Here is a 14,405-nt window from a genome sequence, read left to right as displayed (position 1 = left end):
CCATTCCTGTGCCTTATTTGGTAGGCGCCACTGCCTTTTTCCCCTTTAACATCCAAGCTGTCATTTATTCCAGAATTATTTTGCTCTATATCTTTTTTACTACTTGTCCTTTGCCCTCATGTCCTATTGCTAAATAAGATGGTTTTGATCTATTAGAAATGATTGGGAAAACCTTGACAAACGGGATGGAAGTTTTGGGAAAAACTTAATCCCATTTTTTGAGCAGGTCCAATGACACCCTTCTCTGTGGCCCTCATGTTCTTTCTCCTCCCACTCCTCTGTTTGTAATGCTGCTAGTTAGACTATATTAATCTTCCATTACTCTGTCACTTTCTTCTTTTTAGTCAAGCTCTTCATCCTCCAGGGCTCTTCAGTAATAATCCTTGCCTATGTCTCTGTGTACAGTGTAATCTATAAGTGGTATTCTCATTGTGAAGGATCTGCTGAGAAACTGGCCTGGTCATGCTTCATATTGCTACTACCTAATCATTATAGTAATGCAAATTTGTAGCTCTCGTGGGTGATATTTTTACCTTCCAGCTGAGCTCTCCCTCTGCATTGTGGGCTGACAAGAAGCTTGCTACATGGTAATGCCATTGAGAAGTTATTTCATTTTGTTACGGGATGAGGGGAGAAGAAAATGAAGGAGATTGGCCTAACAGATCTCCAGAGATCTGTATTAATTTCCAGCTTCTAGACTTCCTGTGTGACCTTCAGCAAATAACTTAATCTCACTGTACCTCCATGCCCCATCTGTAAAATGGAGATAATACATTTGTTTTTTTTTCTCCAACTCTTAGTCTTGTGTAATCATAGTGTAGGGCAGGAACTGTCCCTTGCTATGTATTTACACAGTGCACAATGTATTAGAGTCCTAATCTCAGGGCAGGTCCAGACTAGAGCTTTAAATCGATTTAAACAGCTTTAAATCGATTTAAAGCTGTAACCGTCCACACTACAGAGTACAGTAAATCGATTTTAAGGGTCCCTAAAATCGATTTCTGTACTCCACCTAAACGAGCGGAGTAACCCTAAAATCGATTTTATAAAATCGATTTTATGCTAGTGTGGACGGAAACAGAAGTTAATGGCCTCCGGGAGGTATCCCATAGTGCACCAGTGGCCGCTCTGCACAGGGAAAGGAACTCTACTGCTGGCCAGGTAAACAGGAAAAGCCCCGGGAACTTTGAAATTTCAGTTCCTGTTTGCCCAGCGTGGAGCTCTCAGCAGCAGAGATAACAATGCAATCTCCTGAGAATAGGAAAAGAGCTCCAGCATGGAACACACAGGAGTTACAGGATCTGATAGCAGTATGGGGAGAAGAGTCAGTGCTTTCAGAACTGAGGTCCAGCAGAAGAAATGAGAAAACCTTTGAAAAGATTTCTAATGCCAGGAGACAGAGAGGACACAGCAGAGACTCGTTGCAGTGCAGGGTGAAAGTGAAGGAGCTCAGACAGGTGTATCAGAAGACCAAAGCAGCAAAGGGCAGGTCAGGATCTGGCCCCAAAACATGCCGCTTCTACAAGGAGCTGAACGCAATATTGGGGAACTGTGCAACGACAACCCCCCCCTTGTCTGTGGATTCAGAGGTGGGGGTAGTGATCTCTGCCACTGCCGAAGATTTAGAGGACAGCGAAGATCACGATGAGGACCAAGAGGAGGACGAAACAGCAGAGAGCACAGAGCATTCAATTCCCCCTAACAGCCAGGATCTTTTCCTAACCCTTACAGAAGTACCCTGCCAGCCCTCTCAAGCCAGTAGCACAGAAAATGATGCTGTGGAATTGTCCTCTGGTGAGTGCACTTTTTTTATTAAAAGCGTAGGCTGAATGAATGCAAGCCTTTTTTACTGAGTGATTTGCCATGAGTGCTTGCATGCAGTAGCTGGAATTAGAGTTACTGGAACAGTCTGTTAACATGTCTGGGAACAGAGATGACCATTCATTCCTTTCTTCTGTGCTGAGCCAGTAAATGAAAAACCTTTCCTAAAACAATGACCCAGGTGGTGGTTGTTAGAAAGCTGTTCATTCCTACGGGGTGGTGTCCCCTAGCACTTGGCCAGCATGAATCATCCCTATTAACTGCCATGGCAGAGGGGGGATGGGGTTAGGTAGATGGCATTAAAGCTAACTCCAAAGTGCAGCACAGATGATTGTGGGAGGGAACTTGTATTTCCCTGTGCTGCACCTTTTCCATGGCTTTAGAAAAGAAACCAGTGTTTTTCCTTAAAGCGCTTTGCCTCACTACTGTTCATGCTACCTGATAATAGCAGGGGGTGCAGGGTACTACAAGCCACTGCACGGTTCACTACCAAATAACTTACCATTGTCTCCGGACACGGTCTGTGTGCTCCCCTGACCTGCGGCTGAGCTGAAATCTCAGTCCTCAGCCACAAGCAATAAGTATTAAAAGAATCCTAAGGCGACCTTGTGGTAAAGTTACATGCTCAAGGTACGGTGAATAGCGCAGTTCACTGAGAAAGACTGTATCCATTGTTCTATGAAATGTCTCTTATGATTCTTCTATCACTCTTTCCACCCCCACCCCCCCACACAGCTGCACATTTCTCCAGCCTCCCTCTCCCTTCTCCTGTCCGACGGGGAGGTCACATAAGAAGGCTAAGAAAAAAGAGGACGCGTGAGGAGATGTTCACAGAAATTATGGCAGTAACCCGTACTGAGAGAGCTCAGCAGGGGGACTGGAAACAATTGGTCGCAAAGTACAGGGAGGCTGCCAGTCAACGCGAAGACAGGAGGGATGCTAAAAATGATTTCAGGTGGCAGGAAGATCAGCGCTGGTGGGCAGCAACGCTGTATCTTCTTCGTGATCAGACCGACATACTCCGCGATATGCTGGAAGAGCTGCGTGGTCTCAGGTTGCCTCTGCAGCCCATGTATAACCTCCCTCAGTACTCACCCTGTCCCACACCTTCCAGAACCAGGCGTGTAAGAACGCGTGGGGGAAGGCTATCTGCACCAGCCAACTACACCCCTGTGGACAGTCCAACCAGAAGGCTGTCATTACATTGAAAACCCCTTAATGTTATGTTTCTTCCCTCCTGTACTCCTCCCAAACCTCTCCCTTGGCACCATTTACTTACTTTACTCTCAGGACATGCTATGCAAAGGCAGTGTGAGGGTGGGTTGTTAAAGAAATAAAGCATGCAGCTTTGCAAAGCTTCAGGGAAGCTAGTTTGCAGCATCAGGAGTAAACACATGGGAAGGTGGGTAATACAGGGAAAATAAACAAAGCAGTCATACCGTACCATGGTCCATGATAAATCTTGTTATGTCTTCTCTGATGCGCCTTCTTCTTACCAACCTCCCTCCCCCTTCCTCCAAACCTCCCTCACTCCCTTCCCCGGAGAACCCCGAGTTATGAAATGTCATGCACAGGATTGTAACAGCAAGCATGATGATTGATTGCTGAAAGGGTCTGATTTTTAATAAAGAACTCAATTTCTTTAACAAATACCAGTAACTTTATTTTCAATAAGCAAGCAGTTAAGGAAGGGTGCAGGGAAGCTCGTTTGCAGCAGCCAGAGTCAAGACATGGGGAGGTAGGTAATAACAGGGAAATAAACATACCAATCACACCGTTCCCTGGTCCATGAAGCCACTTCTGGGCTTCCTTAACTGACTTTGTCTTTCCTTCCTACATCCCTCCCTAACCCTAGCCATTTACTATTCTTCTCCCAAAAAAACCCTATTACTGTAATTCTATTCGCAGGCTTCTAAATGCAAGAGGGAGGGTGCGCTGCTTACAGTTACTGTCTTTTAATAAAGAATTCAATGTTTTCCACAGACACAGACGGCTATTTTAATTACCGTAAGCAAGCAGTTGTGGAAGGGTGCAGGGAATGCAGCTTGCAGCAGCAGGACTGAATACATGGGGAGGGTGGTAATCAATGGAAAAGAAACTCAGCATTCAAACTGTACCCTGGCCCATGAGGAAGCTACTTTTCAGGGCTTCTCTGATGCGCACAGCATCCTGGTGTGATCTTCTAATTGCCCTGGTGTCTGGCTGCGCATAATCAGCGGCCAGGTGGTTTGCCTCAGCCTCCCACCCCGCTATAAAGGTCTCCCCCTTACTCTCACAGAGATTGTGGAGCACACAACAAGCAGCAATGACAAAGGGGATATTGGTTTGGCTAAGATCTGAGCGAGTAAGAAGCGTTCGCCATCTTCCCTTCAATCTGCCAAATGCACATTCTACCACCATTCTGCACTTGCTCAGCCTGTAACTAAACAACTCCTGAGCACTGTCAAGGCTGCCTGTGTATGGCTTCATTAGCCAGGGCATCAAGGGGTAGGCTGGGTCCCCAAGGATAACTATAGGCATTTCAACATCTCCAACTGTTATTCTCTGGTCAGGGAAGTAGGTCCCTTGCTGCAGCCGTTTAAACAGTGTAGTGCTTCTGAAGACACGTGCGTCATGAACCCTTCCTGGCCATCCCACGTGGATGTTGGTGAAACGTCCCTTGTGATCCACCAGGGCTTGCAGCACCATTGAAAAGTACCCCTTGCGGTTTATGTACTGGGCGCCCTGGTGCTCCGGTGCCAAGATAGGGATATGGGTTCCATCTATGGCCCCCCCACAGTTAGGGAATCCCATTGCAGCAAAGCCATCCACAATGGCCTGCACGTTTCCCAGAGTCACAACCTTTCGAAGCAGCAGCTTAATGATTGCTTTGGATACTTCCAGCACAGCAGCCCCCACAGTAGATTTTCCCACTCCAAATTGATTACCGACTGACCGGTAGCTGTCTGGCGTTGCAAGCTTCCAGATGGCTATTGCCACTCGCTTTTCCACTGTGAGGGCTGGTCTCATCCTGGTATTATGCCGTTTCAGGACAGGAGAAAGCGAGTCACAAAGTTCAAAGAAAGTGCTCTTACGCATGCGAAAGTTCCGCAGCCACTGCGAATCGTCCCACACCTGCAGGACTATGCGGTCCCACCAGTCAGTGCTTGTTTTCCATGCCCAAAAGCGGCGCGGAACGGGTAGAACCTCCCCCAAAACCGTCAGGAGCTCCAAAGTGCAGGGGCCCGGGGTGTCGGAAATCTCGTTCTCCAAGTCCTCATCACTGTCGTCCCCGCAGTCAAGCATTCTCTCTTGCATTTCTGACTCATGGTTCAGCATGGATAGCAAGAGAATGCGTGAACTATTTACAGCATTCGCGATCAAGGATAAGAGCACTCCTGGATCCATGCTTGCTGCAAAATGGCGTTTTCTCACTGCAGCCAGTAAAAACCGCGCGAAGTGACTGTGTTCCGCTGACAGGAAGGGAGGGGGTGAGGCTGTACCCAGAACCACCCACGACGGGGATTTTGGCCCCATCATGCACTGGGGTAGTAACCCATAATTCCAAAGGCCAGGGACCCATGCAGGAACTGTGGGATAGGTACCCAGAGTGCAACGCTCAGGGAAAAGATGGACGCCAGGGAACATGGACGCTCAACATCGATGTAAGTAGCCCTAGTGTGGACGCGCAAAATCGATTTTATAAAGCCTGCTTTATAAAATCGATTTTAATAACATCGATTTTACCCTGTAGTGTGGACGTGGGCTCAGTTGAGGCCCTTTACTCACTACTGTCATACCGGAATAAATAGCTTTGTTTATCTGATGATGATGATCAACCTTTTCCCATTGTCATAGATTAACTAGGCTTGGAAGGATTAGGTTTTTAATAGGTAAATGTCAATTTAACCTTCACCATGCCTGCTGCCCCCATAAAAAATTATTTCCGTAGATAATTAAAATGTATAGGGACAAAGTAAGAAAAATACTACTTGAGAACTTTTTTGTTCCATTTAAGGATACAGATGTATATTTTGACCTATGATATTGCCAGTTTGTGTTTAACGATTATAAAACTTTAACTTTTTGAAACTGAATGTTAATGTCCTGAAATAACTGACTTCCCTCCTCATGATTTCCCACAGCTGTGACAGTAATGTTTAATATCCTTTTTTTTGTGCAATTGTGGACATTTAAATTAATCATTCCCCTCCATTTTTATTTAACATCTATTATCCACTGAAATTATAAAAAAAAAAAAAAATTGAATTCTGCCAAGTCTAGATGTAGATACTAGCATAAACTTGCAATTCAAACTATAGTGCTTTTTTAAAATTAAGCTGTTTGCATATGAAGCAGAAGTACTAATATGTCTAAAAGATGAAAGTGTTAGTTTTTTTTTTTTTTACTAGGTTGATAAAACAAACTCATGTTGGCCACTGTTACTTTAGACTCAGTAAGAGGATTTTTTTCAGTAATTCAGGAAGTTTTGCTAAACGTACAATAGTGGCTGATCCCTATATTTTTTGCAGAATGAACACCTCTAAACAGGGTTAGAAAAAAAAAAGCACAACTGTAAAGTCAAAGTAGTGTAGACACACAATGGGCAGGATATTCATAGTAGCTTGATTATTCAACATCTCTTCATTAATAAGATTTTTGCCTGGTTTTCCAAAGTGGTAACAAGGGAACCTGACTGCAAGGCTCTAATTTTGAACAACTATCTTCTGGACACTTAGGGCCTGATTTTTTCAGAGATGCAAAGAACCCACAGTTTCAATTGACTAAAGCTCTGGGTGATTTGCTCTTGTGTTAGAGCAACACTATTTCCCTTCAATTTCAAGTAACTTAATTGTATTGTTAGGAAGTTTAAAAACCATTTAAAAATTAGTTTAAACATTTTTTTTAAAAAGTCCCCTTTCAAAATATAAAAGCCCATCAGTTTCAAACAGGAAAGGTTTACATTGATAAAGTATCAGTGGAACAAGCAATCTTGTCCAACCACCAGGAGGGAATCAATGTTTTCAAAGAATACAAAGAACTGCATTTCATGAGTTGCTTTGACTGGGTTTTGCGAAGAGACCGAGTATTGCTGATGGTTTTGTTCTTTGATAGATCATAAACTGATTTTAAAGGTGCATATTTCACTCGGACACTAATGCCTTAGAGATAGCTATATTTACTTTCTATACCTAAATATAAGAAATGCCGGTCCTCTTCTCCATCTTAATCCCAAAAGGGGGGGAAAGGGGTGTCATCTATTTTGTATTTTAATTGGAATAAGGTGGCAGATGCCCCCTTCTGCTGTATCAGGCCCTGTAGCAGGTCACTTCTCACTGGCGCAGCACCTCCTGCTGGTATTCTGGGAATTAGCTCTTTTCCAGCCTCAGAGCACCCTCTGCTGGCCAGTGTCTCACTTGCCTCAGGGCCCCCATGTCCCTCCTGGACCTTAGTGCTCTTCACCTCAGGGTTCTGCTCCCAGCAGTCCCCTCACACTCTGGGTCTTCCCTCCCAGGGGAACCCCCAACCTTCTATCCCCACCTGGCCTCAGTGGCTACTGCCAGTCATCATCTAGCCTGTGTTCACTGGGGCAGACTGCACTCTGTAATGGCCACTCATCACTGGCAAGGGGGTTGGACCTGCTACCTTTATCTGTCCCCACGCTGCACTTCTGCAGCCCCAACACCTCCTTAGACCTTAACCAGGCCTGAGCCTGGGGTGTTGCCAGGATGGAGCACCCCAACTCCTCTTGCCTTGCCTCTGCTCTGCTCCCAGTACCCTGAGCACCCAGGCCTTTCTCTCTCCACAATTAGCTCCTGGCCCCCAGCCCTCTTATCAGGGCTAGCTGGGCCCTGATTGAGCTGACCACCTGTGGTTAGCTGCTCTCATTGCTTATCCCCAGCTGCAGCCTCTCCAGGGCTGTTTTAACCCCTGTTCTGCAGGAGTGGGGCAGCTGCCCCACTACAGGCCCAAAGTTGGTAACTGTATCAAACTATTCTCTGCTTTTCAAAACTGATTTTGTTCACTCAGTTTGCAGTGCCTGCACTTATTGCTGTTATTGACTTCAGCAGTTGTGAAAAGAAAACAGAATCAGCATTGGTTTTGGGTTGGCCTCCTCATTCATTTCAGACCATGACCTGGGTTTGAATTAGCTAACAAACAAATGTTTGTCTTTTTGTTTCTTCTCAGAAGCTTGTATACTCTTGTTAACCTTTCTTAAATGTTGACTTCTAGTCCCAACTTCCCCAGTCTTCAGAATGTAGTTAGATACAATTAGAATTTTCTGTCTGATGGGAATGAAGTGTATAGAGCAAAGATAGTGTGGTATTAAGGGACCTGAACCTTCCCAAATCCTCTAGCAGCCGTTAGCATAACAGTTTCTTTGGCCCAGGCTGTGCTAACATGAAAAACAGTGGTTTAGCTGGGGGTGATATCTTGCAGGAGAGCCACTCATGAGAGCCTGGAGACCCACCTGCAAGATAGCAAGAATTGTGCACGAGCAGCTGACTCTGTGTGGTGTCCAATAGTTTCTGCTGAAATCAGGTAAAAAGAGCTATTGACCTGACAGTGCAGTCAAAGCTGAACCTCAGGTCTAATCCTAGTTTACTTTGAAGCTCAGTCCAAGCTAAAATCAAATCTAAACACTGCTTCTGCTCCCCACGTGTGTTTCTAGGGACAGATTGCACCCTCGGTGGTGCTGGCTTTGGTTTCTGCCAGAGTATCCCATGTTGTGTTTCCCAGGTGGCAGCAACTCCCCCTGGAGCTGGGTCATAAGCCACCTGCAAACCTTGTTCTGCCAGAGGTTGGCTAAGCCTCAGTGTGGGTGGGGCTGGCCTGGGAAGGGATGCACTGCTTCAGGACCTCTGCCAGGCAACCTTTCCTAGTTGGGTTCTGTCTGTGAAGCCCTGAGCAGATTTTAAAGCTGCCCTTCTCCGGCTTAGGACACATTTTCCAGTACAGTTATCCCTTTAGGTACTGGGGAGTACAAGTTACATCCCCTTGTGCCTGTGGAGATAAAGTTGACTCATAATATAAAAGAGATTAAAAATTCTTCCCACGTGGGGGCTCAGAGGCAAATAGAAGAATCACTCAAGCAGTAAGAATCTGCAATGCAAGCAATAGCTATCCAGGTGAGAGGTTCCCAATGTGATCTGGTGCAGTCTAGGACACCAGAATTGAGTTTGTATGTAGCAATAAGGAGTGTGTCACCGCTGGTCTGTAGACAATGGATTTAAGAGAAGTTGGCCATGTCTCTGAGGGAGAGACATAGCTGTTTTGCTGCTGGCCCTCCAGCCTCACAGCTGCACCTCCTTCTGATGGGGCCAACATTCCACTGAAATCCCAATGATACCATGATGTCACTGGCCCAGGGGGCAGCACTGGAGCTGCAGTTTGCTCCAAGGACCCAGCATATTAGGTAACAATTAACACACAATCTTGTAAGCAAGGCTGTTCCTCTGTACCAATCTCAGTCATAGGATGAATTCACCTCTCCTTTTTTAAGACGAGTGAGAATGCATGGCTTCCTCTACACCTCCTCAGCCTTCCTCTCTGTACCCCAAAAGTGTTAGAATTCCCTCTCAATGCCTGATCATTATTAGTATTAGAATACTGCTTAGAGCCCCAGCAGGGAAGAGCTCGTCACCCATTCCATGCACAAACGGATCTCCTTGGATTACAGAGCACAAGGCAGCAGCCTCCTGAACCAACGAGTCAACCCACTTTGATCCCTAGCTACACTGCAATAGCGGGCTGTTCCTTGGCTTTGAGGGTGTGTGTAAAGGGGAAAAAAAAAAACTGAATTGAAACTGGTTGGAGCTATAGCTACACCAAGGTGGATATAAAGGCAAAGAGGTGCAATGGCTGGATGTATTATGCTTTCATGGGGCAGGAGATGGTATAATACCTCCACAGCCCCAGCAGAAGCATATTTGCTGGCAGCCCCCGATATAGCTGTGGAAAAGGTGCAACTTGTACTCCTTTAGTGCATCATCCTTCCAACAAAAGCCTAGTTCTTGGAGATGGAGAGTTGCAGGACTATGGCCATACCCCTCTCAGCCTAGGTACATCCCCTTGTGGCATGTTGAGCAGAGCTAGTCAGAGGAACTGAGATGGAAGTTTTCTGTTGGAGATGGCACTTCTGTCAAAATCAAAATGCTCTGTAGAATCTTGCCAGTTTTGCCAAAGTCTTGTCTTGGAGTTAAAAAAGACAAAAGGGAAAGAGATTCTGACTATGTTGAAATGTCCCATTTGGACAGTTCAGGAATGGAAATATTTTTATTTTTCCTTTTACCGTCTCATTTTGAGCTTTTTGGTGTGGTATTATATATGATGATTTAAAATAAAAAATGTCAAAGTCATAACATTTTTGCAACTGAAATATTTTGATTTTTGTCAACACAAAATGTTTTTATTGATCTCAAACAATCCTCCCCCTCATACGCCTCTCCCCAAATTCTGCTTTATTGGGGATTTAGAAATGTTTGGGTTTTGTTCCTAACTGGAAAGAAAACAAAACAAATTTTGAAAGCTCAAAATCCTTCGCAGTACAGAATATCTGTTCCCCACAAGCTCTTTTGTTAAGTACTGCTGGCAGGTTTAAATCTTCTACCCTCCCTTTGTGCTCAGGGAGGTGGGAAGATGTAGGAGTGTGGTCTCCAGTGAGCAGAAGGTGCTGCCTATTGGGGAAGGAGTGCGCCTCAGCCTCTCCCATGCACCAGGGGGCAGTGGCAAAGTGGAATTTGTTTCGGCAAGCTAGGAATAGCTGGTGTGAAATGGAAATTGCTACATTGTGCACTGCCTAGGTCTGTTCTCTATGGCTGTTATTGGGGCTTTTGTGCCTTGGAAAGAAACAAAGGAGACGGCAATGACTGCGGTCCACCAACGCCTCTCCTACAAAATCAGGACATTGATCATGGAGGTCATGCACAGCTGATGCTAATATATAGAATTCAAAATCCTAGTTCTATTCTACGAGGCCTGAATTGAATAAAGCTATATCAGAGATGCCTTATTCGTTACCCTCCCCAAGACAGCTGCATTCCACAGGCTTCCACTAGGCAGGCCCAAACTAAGACTCCCACATGTAGGGAGCAGAGCGTTCTCAGGACTGGGAATCCCAGTTGTGGAGTCCTTTACCAGAGTAGTAGTTGGTGTCCGGCAGCCTATGGCTGGAATTGGGGCAAATCTCCAGTGTAGACAAGATCAACTGAGGCACAAACTCCCTCCCCCCCCCCAAAACCCCAATTCTCGTGTAATTTTGCATCCACATATACAAGATGGAAAGTCAATAGAAATTTGAAAAGTTAGCTTTAAAATCATAACCTTAAAAATAATGCTATTCAACCCTTGCTTGGCAAGGTGATAATAGCATGGAGGGGGCAAATCCTATATATGCGGCATGGTGAAATAGCATTTGAAGGTCTAGTAAATCTCTGTATCATAGTCTAATCTTCCAAAACCAGGCAGATAACAATAGGCACAACAGTTTTATTTTTCGGTCGAATAACTAAATGGATAGGGAGTGTTCCAGCTGGAAGAAACCCTGTAATGCAATGTCTGAAAGACAGCTCTATATTTGCCATTAGATCACAGCTCACTGGCACCGAATAATTACTGTATAATTTAATGCCAATGCAAACAAAACAAGCTAATGCATTTGTTCCCCTATAGATCATTTTGTCCTTTAGGTATAACCCTACTAGTTCTTCAACATCATCATGTAGTTCCTTGTGTCCCCTTGCAAAGTTTAAATTGTATCCAAAAGAAGATGTGGAAAAATTCAAAAATTGTCAAAAACTGTCTCAAATTATACAATGAGTAAAGGTATAGCGTTAAAACTACTGGCCAGATTCCACTTTCTGTTATGGTCCACGGGCCAATATTATACATTCAGGACTCTGCATCCCCCTCTATCCACAAAAGGACGTCCCTGATTTGAGTGGAAGGGTTGCACACAGGCCGAGGATAGAACCTGACCTTTACATAGTAATGAAATGTTTAGCTGCTATTACTTATGAAGGACTTTAGTGTCAACTTCAGGATCATTCATTTGGAAAATATGCCCGTCCATCTTGGGCCACTACTATTTTTGACCTTTGTTGCTCTTCCTTCCCCACCCTTCTTTTTCTGTTTCCACCACCTCTTTTCTGCATGTCACTTCTGTGTTCTAGGCTCAACAAAACAATTCAGCAATTTAAACGCCAAACACACCATCAATAAACTGATTTTAGAGTGTGATCATGTTTCAATTCTTGAGAACTGTGCAGTAAAGCAAGATAGCCTCCTAAATCTCCATAACAACGTGCTCAGTGACAGTTTAGATGCTTAAATGCCCTTGAAAGCAAATTCCACCTAGAGGTGGTAGTTTGGCGATAAAGCTGTACAGTGTGTTGTCATAAACCGTTCTGTGATGAGGTGCTCTAATCTGCCATTGTGACAGCAGAAACGACTCTGCGCAACTACTTCATACTATTGCATAGCAGAGCTTCATGAAGATGCTAGTGATGCTTCAAATTCTTTCCCCTTGTACACTGTAAAATTCATGCTTTTGAGATTTGAAAGGGATGACATACTGCCCAGGTTCTCATTTAACATAAGAACAGCCATGCTGGGTCAGACCGATGGTACATCTAGCCCAGTATCCTGACTTCTGAAAGTGGCCAAAGCCAGGTGCTTCAGAGGGAACGAACAGAACAGGCAGACATCAAGTGATCCATTCCCTTTTGTCCACTCCAAGCTTCTGGCAAACAGAGGGTCGGGACACTCAGAGCACTTCGATCAAGTTCCAAAGGCAAAAAAATAAAAGTTAGCTTAGTTTGGATTTATACAGGAAAAACTCAAATGTGAGAGAAAAGCCTATGACTGTGTATATGATTTTACTAGAAGTAACCACAGTAGATGGAATAGAAGGCAGCATATCTGTCTCCCGTCACGGACACAGGCCAGTAGCAGATGTTTCAAAGGAAGATGTGAATTGCTTTTCACCATGTCTAAATTCAGCAGCTACCTCTGTTGAATACTAAACCATGGGTGGTTATGGAGTGATTTCTTCTTGATCAAAGTAGGTGTTTAGTTTATGCCCTTTTGGTGTTTAAAGCTCTGATCAAATGAATGGAGATTCTTCAAGATGTGTGGACCCTATCTGTATTCCACTGAGGGTTATACGCATGTGCCATGCATCTGGAGCCAGAGGATTTGAAAGTAGTAGTATCCGCGTTTGTGCCCTTGCTCTGCCTCCTGGTTTTATCCGAGGGAATAAAGGGCAGGGTGGATCGACTGTGCCCTCAGTTCCTTCTCCACCGCAAATCGAACAGATCCATAGCAGAGCGGGAGGATGGCGGGACTGGAATATGAATAGGGACTACACATCACAACAAACCTCAGTTACAGGTAAGTAACCTCCTCTTCTTTTTTGAGTGATGGTCCCTACTCTATTCCACTGAGGGTGATTATCAAGCAGTACTGAAGTAGGTGGAGGGTGCGAGGAAGAAGACAGAATGGTTGAACGGAGGACAGCTCTGTGAAATGAGGCATCCGTTGCAGAATCTTGAATGTGAAGCGAAGGTATGTACCAAACTCCACATGGCTGCCCTAATATGTCTGGAAGCAGTACACCATGCAAGGTGGATGTATGCACTGTTGTGGAATGGGCTCTCTAAGGGGTGGGGACAGTCCCAATAACTGATAGCAGAGCAAAATGCATCTGAAACCCACTTGGAGATTCTCTGTGTGGAGACAGCCTGCCCTTTAATTCATTCAGCTATAGTGATAAATTGTCTAGATGACTTCCTGAATGGTCTTGTCCTCTGCAGGTAGAAGGCCAAGGCCCTGCAGACACTGAGGGAGTAAATGTACCGCCCTAAGACATGAGGCTTCAGAAAGAAAGCTGGTAAGTGTATAGGTTGGTTGATATGAAAGTGTGATATCACCTTCAGTAGAAATTTGGGGTGCAGATGCAGGGAGACTTTGTCCCTATGGAATGTGGTAAGAGGGGAGTCCACCATCATGGCCTCCAATTCTCCTACCCTTCTCACAGAAGTAGTAGGTACCGGGAAGATGATCTTCATGGAAAGGAGAGACGGGGAGTTTGAAGCCAGAGTTTCGAAGGGCGATTTCATTAATGTCAAGAGGACAAGGTTGAGGTCCCATTGGGGAGTGATAGATTGAACGGGTGGATAAATTATAAGATGGCTCTTCCAAAACCTGGTGGCCAATGGGTGAGTAAGGACAGAATGCTCTTCCACGGCGGCGCGGGTGGAAAGCACTAATAGATGGAATTGAGTACGAGCCCTGATGTCTTCAGGGACAGAAGGTCATCTAATAGAAGGGGAATGTCCCTGTCCTGCTGGTCCCAGGAAGTTAAAAGGTTCCACTTGGCCTGATCAGAACACCTTATCCTCTCAAGTAGCAGGGAAGCATTGACGTCTTGTACTGCCGACGAACAGTCCTGCTCTAGTGAAGATGCCCATCCAAAAACCAAGGTCTGAGGTGAAGTCTCTGCGGGTCAGGATGCTTGATTCTGCCGGCATGTTTCGTGAGCACTTCTGGTAAAGTTGTCAGTGGAAGTGGGGGATGTGCTGACATGCAGAGAAGGTGGGGAAACC

Source organism: Gopherus evgoodei, chromosome 2 (assembly GCF_007399415.2).
Source record: "Gopherus evgoodei ecotype Sinaloan lineage chromosome 2, rGopEvg1_v1.p, whole genome shotgun sequence".
Taxonomy (NCBI): domain Eukaryota; kingdom Metazoa; phylum Chordata; order Testudines; family Testudinidae; genus Gopherus; species Gopherus evgoodei.
Note: the sequence above shows the minus strand (reverse complement) of the source record.